This window comes from Amblyraja radiata, chromosome 8, assembly GCF_010909765.2.
Source record: "Amblyraja radiata isolate CabotCenter1 chromosome 8, sAmbRad1.1.pri, whole genome shotgun sequence".
Taxonomy (NCBI): Eukaryota; Metazoa; Chordata; class Chondrichthyes; order Rajiformes; family Rajidae; genus Amblyraja; species Amblyraja radiata.
The window spans coordinates 83,613,158-83,620,476 of NC_045963.1; the positions used below are offsets into that span (position 1 = coordinate 83,613,158).

Consider the following 7,319-nt stretch of genomic DNA (forward strand, 5'->3'; position numbering starts at 1 on the left):
ATTACATTTTACTCAGATGCAAGCCAAGGAATGGCATAATTGTTAGATGTTAATTGGACATAATCAACCTCAGCAAATTGACAATATCCTATTGAAAGTGAGTGGGTGTTTATGCTGCCAGGACATTTTATTATTTGCCAAAATATACATCTCAATAGCATAATGATAGAAGACTTAATTTTCCACACACCACTCATAAGTACGGGAACTATTTTAATGATAAATTTAGCTTCAGAAGAGTTTTCTTTTTGTATGTAAAAACCCACTTCACAACCATGGGCGATTTTAAAATTTTACAACCAAATTTATCACTTCTGAAACTTTTTAGATATCAAAAGAATCAAGAAAAAACACAAATAATGCCTTACCTTTGATGAAATGCAATGAGCAAACGCGATAATTCCCAATATTTTCAATTTCGATATCTGCACGGCCAATGTTCACCAAGCGCTTTAGCTGTTGTTGTCCCTCCAGCTCTCGCTTCTCTTTACCTTCATTTGACTTTTGGAATTCTGAAGTTGGGTACAATGTCTCTCACGCTTACCCCGACTTCCACAATTTTTTACATCGCAAAAATTAACCATTTTGGCGGTTTCTAACAGGTAGGAAAGTACACATTTCATGTATTAACAACATATACTGGAAGCTGCGATGTCCTCCAGATGGATTGAGCGGCACCGTGCGTCAAGCCCTATGACCCGGTGACCTTACGTGCAACCTCCCTATATATGAGGTGAACATGGCTGTAATTATATTATATAAAAATAATGTAATTAATATACTTGTGAGGGTGTATTTTGAATGAGGTCCGGCTCCTGAACCAGCCTAATTAATGGGTGAGGGCAGTTTCTGTGGGCTCCCCCATTTACTGAACCCCACTGACTGCCAGTGTACAGAGTGGGGGTCACGGCCATAGTGGGACTGGGGCAGTGCCAGGCTGGGGGAAGGCTAAGGCATCTTCCACTGACAGGAAAATGCCAAACCCTAACTCGCCCCCTTCCAGAGCAGCCAACGGCTGGAACTGGTGCCGCTTTGGGGCCGGCTGCGGGCTCCATACGTGTGGCCCCACAGCGCGTCCACCTCGGCCAGCATGCCCTTCTGGATCATCGTGGTGATGGGGAGTAGCACTGCCCTGCACACTGCCCGGGCCGCCTTCAGCACCCCCATAGCACCGCTCTGTCAGTCCGCCACTCGCTCACTGCAACACCGGCCAACCCACAGCCTGACCACACACAGCATCCCAACCAACCTTCGCAGCCACCGGTGACCCGACCAACCAACCATTCGCACCCACCAGCGGCCCGACTGACCAACCATTCGCAGCCACCGTGACCCGACCGACCACTCTCAGCACCCTCCGGTGACCCGACAGCCTGACCGATCCTTCGCAGCATCCACCGGCCAACCGACAGCCCGACCCTAACTCTACATTTGTTATTGATCATTTTTATTTAACAGTTCACATCATAACTTGATAAAGATAAATCAATTGTAAAACAAAATGATCAGCAAGGTTACCATTACCTTTATTCCTTGGCAACCTTGCTATTGTTTGATGTAATGAGGAGGGAGCCATGATCCCAGAGTACTCGCTGCCCAGTGACCAGGAAACAAAGCGCATGATTGAGGTTGGACGATTGACCTGGACGATGACACGATGGCCGGGCTCGCCTCAACGGAGCTGCAGGTCTAAAATACACACGACAGAAGAAGAAGAGGTTGGACGCTAATTGACCAATGTCAAACGTGCTTTGATTGGACAATTACTACTCAGAAAATTGGAGGTTTTTCCTCATATTTTAAAAATATGTGCAGGTTTTGTTCTTGACGAGTTTCAGGTAAGATTTATATAATATTTTTACTCAATGTTAAAAATTCAGGTAGTTTCTGTGATTTGGGTCACAAACTTAAATGAAAAAGCACCTCAGGTCACAGCCTATTTGAGGAAATGAAAGATACTTGAGGGTGACGAGGGGGATTTTGTGGGAATCATTGAAGATCTCTAAGCCCAATCTTGCTCCAGGTTCTCTGGAACCTTCCACACCTGGCGCTGTAGAAGCTGTTCAGGAACAACTTGATGGGATTTCTTCTGGCCCCGGATCTCTTCCAGATGGCGTGAAGGGGATGGTTTGAAACATCTGCCGACTGATGTGGTCATCAGCTGTTTGCGAGGAACTTTCCCACCGAAGACTTGCAAGAAAATGCCACTGGGTCACATGATGACTCAGAGCCCGACGAGTTTGACAAATTTCTCAAGCGTCGTGGATTCTCCCCGTACTGTCCCAAGAGGTATTGAACGTATACTTGTCTCATTGCACCCGTATACCTGTCCCATTACACCCGTATACCTGTCCCATTGCACCAGTATACCTGTCCCATTGCACCAGTATATCTGTCCCATTACACCCGTATACCTGTCCCATTACACCCGTATACCTGTCCCATTACACCCGTATACCTGTCCCATTGCACCCGTATACCTGTCCCATTACACCCATACACCTGTCTCATTACACCCGTATACCTGTCTCATTACACCCGTATACCTGTCTCATTACACCCGTATACCTGTCTCATTACACCCGTATATCTGTCTCATTACACCCGTATAACTGTCCCATTACACCCGTATACCTGTCCCATTACACCTGTATACCTCCCATTACACCCGTATACCTGTCCCATTACACCCGTATACTTGTCCCATTACACCCATATACCTGTCCCATTACACCCGTATACCTGTCCCATTACACCCGTATACCTGTCCCATTACACCTGTATACTTCTCCCATTGCACCAGTACATCTGTCCGATTCCTCAAGCGCCCATTTCCTGATCACTCCAGAGGCACAGCGCGTAAAACCCAGAGACAGACCCCCCCCCCCCCTCCCCAATGTCTATCCCCCTCACAGTCCCCACCCTGACCAACAACCCCAGGTATAGGCAGAAACTCACTACTAAATAGGGACACAAGTACATACCAGTGGTCCCTGTTAAACTCCTTCAAGTAGGCCCAGACCACAACTTTAGTGAATATACTTTTATGAGGGGAAGGGGCAATGTAATCTTTAAACTAAAGTGGGCCCCAAGCTGAGACAGGCTGAGCCCAATTAGAGAAAACAATTGTTAATCTTTCCCAAACATTCATCCACACTGAAGCCCAAGAGAAGGTTCTAAACAGGGGCCTTACCTTTATAATAATAATAAATTTTATATTTAATGGGCGCCTTTCATACAAAATCTCAAGGACACCTTACATAGTAAAACATATAATCAGAATAAAATAAGTAATAAAGACATCACAGAGACACAAATTAAAAACAGAATTCATTCCAAAAACAGAAAATCAAAAACACAGTGTGAAGTACCTTTGTACCAACTCCATAACCATATTCACATAGGCCAAGTTATATACAAAACAAACCCATGTCACGTTAGTGATTTGAAGTCTGCTGTCATCCTCCTTCACACTGGACACCTAGAGAGGAAGAGATTCCAATTGAAATTAAATGTCATGAGAAACAGGATCAGCCATTGAAAGGACTGTAGTGAATCCTACAGGGTAGCAGAATACATTGACTACTGTAATTCACTGGCACAGCAACATGCCAGCTTTGATGAAGGACAGCACAGTGGCACAGCGGTAGAGTTGTTGCCTTACAGCGCCAGAGACACGGGTTCTGTACGTAGTTTGCACGTTCTCCCAGTGACTACGTGGGTTTTCTGAGAGATCTTCACTTTCCTCCCACTATAGGAAAAGGGAAGATGCAACGCGACCTGGGTGTCATTGTACACCAGTCAATAAAAGTAGGCATGCAGGTGCAGCAGGCAGTGAAGAAAGCAAATGGTATGTTAGCATTCATAGCAAAGGATTTGAGTATAGGAGCAGGGAGGTTCTACTGCAGTTGTACAGGGTCTTGGTGAGACCACACCTAGAGTATTGCGTACAGTTTTGGTCTCCTAATCTGAGGAAAGACATTCTTGCCGTAGAGGGAGTACAGAGAAGGTTCACCAGACTGATTCCTGGGATGTCAAGACTTTCATATGAAGAAAGACTGGATAGACTCGGCTTGTACTCGCTAGAATTTAGAAGGTTGAGGGGGGATCTTATAGAAACTTACAAAATTCTTAAGGGGTTGGACAGGCTAGATGCTGGAAGATTGTTCCCAATGTTGGGGTAGTCCAGAACAAGGGGTCATAGTTTAAGGATAAGGGGGAAATCTTTTAGGACCGAGATGAGAAAAACATTTTTCACACAGAGAGTGGTGAATCTGTGGAATTCTCTGCCACTGAAGGTAGTTGAGGCCAGTTCATTGTCCATATTTAAGAGGGAGTTAGATGTGGCCCTTGTGGCTAAAGGGATCAGGGGGTATGGAGAGAAGGCAGGTACAGGATACTGAGTTGGATGATCAGCCATGATCATATTGAATGGCGAATGGTGCAGGCTCGAAGGGCCGAATGGCCTACTCCTGCACCTATTTTCTATGTTTCTATCCAAAGATGTGCAGGTTTGTAGGTTAATTGACTTGGTATAAATGTAACATTGTCCCTAGTGTGTGTGTGTGTGTAGAATAGTGTTAATGTGCAGGGATTGCTGGTCGGTGCAGACTCAGTGGGCCAAAGGGCCTGTTTCTGCGCTGTGTCTCTAAATGTGAAACTTACTATGTCACATGAAGTGTTCTCCCCGACACTGCCCCCGATACCGTGCCCTTTACCATGGACATTGAAACCCTGTGCACAAACAGAAACAGATAGGAGCATACAGGCAGTTCAAATACTGGAGAAACACACCATGACAAACCAGATACTACTTTAACCGACAAATAAATACTTTGAATTAAATGAGACGTACAAGTAAAGGAACAGTAGTGACGTTTGGCCCAGTTTATGCAACATTTGGCAGAATGGGGAAGAGAGTCTAACCCTGGCAGACACTTCCAGCATCAGAGGACCCAGTCTTTGGAGATCCTGGGTGGAAACTAACACTAATTGGTCAGCCCTTTAGAAAGGAGCAGAGAGGAGAGGAAATGGATTCTGGCAACACAGACAAACACACTAAACCAAATATAGATTTAGACCAATTCCAAACAAAGCTACAGTTGGGTGAATGGAAGTGGCAACTAGGATTACTTTAACCAGGGGATGTAACCTGGTCAAAAACAAAGTGCTGGAGCTACTCAGTGGGTCAGGCACCATCTGATTGGGATCCTTCTTCATACTGATAGAGTAGGGCAGAGAAAGTGGAAGTGAAACTAACACTAATTGGTCACCTTCACAAAAGAGCACCAGGGTGGGGGTGCAGGGAAAGAGGGGGTTTCCATCACCGGGGTGGGGGTGCAGGGAAATAGTGGGTTCCCATCACCAGGGTGGGGGTGGGTGCAGGGAAAGAGGTGGTTCCCATCACCAGGGTGGGGGTGCAGGGAAAGAGGGGGTTCCCATCACCAGGGTGGGGGGGGGGGGGGGTGCAGGGAAAGAGGGGGTTTCCATCACTAGGGTGGGAGGGTGCAGGGAAAGAGGGGATTCATTTCACCAGGGGGGGGTACAGGGAAAGAGGGGGTTCCCATCACCAGGAGGGGGTGCTGGGAAAGAGGGGGTTCCCATCACCAAGGGGGGGGGGGGGGGCAGGGAAAGAGGGGGTTCCTTTCACCAGGGGGGGGTGCAGGGAAAGAGGGGGTTCCCATCACCAGGGGGGGGGGTGCTGGGAAAGAGGGGGTTCCCATCACCAGGGGAGGTGCAGGGAAAGAGGGGGTTTCCCCACTAGGGTGGGGGGTGCAGGGAAAGAGGGGGTTCCTTTCACCAGGGGGGGGTGCAGGGAAAGAGGGGGTTCCCATCACCAGGGTGCTGATTCCCCGCCTCCATGCCACATTCCCTTTTATCCCCTCCCATGTCCCATTCACCCATAAATCTCCCTCTGGCTTCATCTCCCACATCTCTGCCCTTCTTATCCAACATGTTTTATCACTTTAACCTCTGGCCTTTGTCACTTATCCCATCCATCTGCCAATCACCCACCCCCACATGCCAGGCTTTGTCCCACCCCCACTTCACATCTTTCTCCCCCTACTCCAGTCTGTAGGTTTCTAACCCAAAATGCCATCTGTCTATTTCCCCCACAGATGCTACCTGACCCTCAGAGTTCCTCCAGCACTTCTGCTCAACATTCCAGCATCCTGAAATACAAGGAACGTGACCACAAAGCAATTAGCAAAATACATTGTTAATCTTTGTCAAAGATTTATCCGCTTTGAAACCACGAGAGGGTCGAAACACGGGCCTTAACGTCATACCATCTCCAAAAAGGCTAGATTAGATAGACTTGGTTATAACAAAAAAACAGATCACTTTAATGATTGAAATCTCCTGACATCCTTGATCACACCCTCTATCACAAGCAGTACTTGGAACAGCAAGTTGACAAAGCCCATCTATCACAAACCGTAGAAAACTGGGGACATTAGAAGATCTCCAAAGACCTTGGCACAACAACCAGAAACGTAGAGTAACTGTAGAGGGAGAAACAGCAACAGGTGAGAAGTTTCTACATTCACCTCAAAATATCCAACACTAGATGGACAGGGCCTGGAAAAATAACTCTAGGCCCAATGTTTCAAGGTCAGTTTATCGCCATATGGACAAATTAAAGTCCAGTGAAATTCAAATGTGTCTGCAGTAGTGAATCCTACAGGGCAGAAGCTTAATTGACTATTTTCATAATCAAACTGGCACAGCAACATGCCAGCTGTATGAAAGACAACACTTCACACACACAGTGAACTCCCCGACAGAGTTGCCCAATGTTGTAACTCTTACTATGGGCATCAAACCCTGTACACAAACAGGGACATGCAGTCTATTCAAAATATTTAGAGAACTTCACACAGCTCAGACTCTGCAACTGGAAGAAATACTTTGAATTAAATGACTTAAGTTAGAGGAACAGCGATGGGAAACATTTTGCCCAAGGTCCTACCAACATTTGGCATAATGGGAAGAGAATGTCTAACCACAGAAGACACTTCCAGCAGCATGGGATATGCGGTGGAAACTGAATGTCACCCTTCACAGGGAGAGGAACAGGAAATAGATTGTGGTAGTTCCCACACACAGACTAAACCAGATATACTGTAGATTCAGACTGACTATATAACTACAGTAGGGTGAACAGAAGGGGCAGGATTAGTAAATTGTAAACTTGAAACAGTGTCCACAAATATTAAACTACTTTCACTTCGACAGACACAACTAGGGAATATAATTAGGTCTAAAAACAAAGAGCGGGAGGTATTCAGCAGATCAGGCAGCATCCTTGTCACCAC

At 46.4% G+C, this 7,319-nt stretch overlaps 1 long non-coding RNA gene across 1 annotated transcript; it reads right to left on the reverse strand.

The window, feature by feature from the left end:
- Positions 1-539: 539 nt before the first annotated feature.
- Positions 540-3,045, reverse strand: LOC116975798. Its single transcript, XR_004412784.1, has 3 exons — positions 2,985-3,045; positions 1,525-1,689; positions 540-595 (listed from the first exon to the last, which is right to left on the reverse strand). It is a non-coding gene; the product is annotated as an uncharacterized LOC116975798 (long non-coding RNA).
- Positions 3,046-7,319: the final 4,274 nt, after the last annotated feature.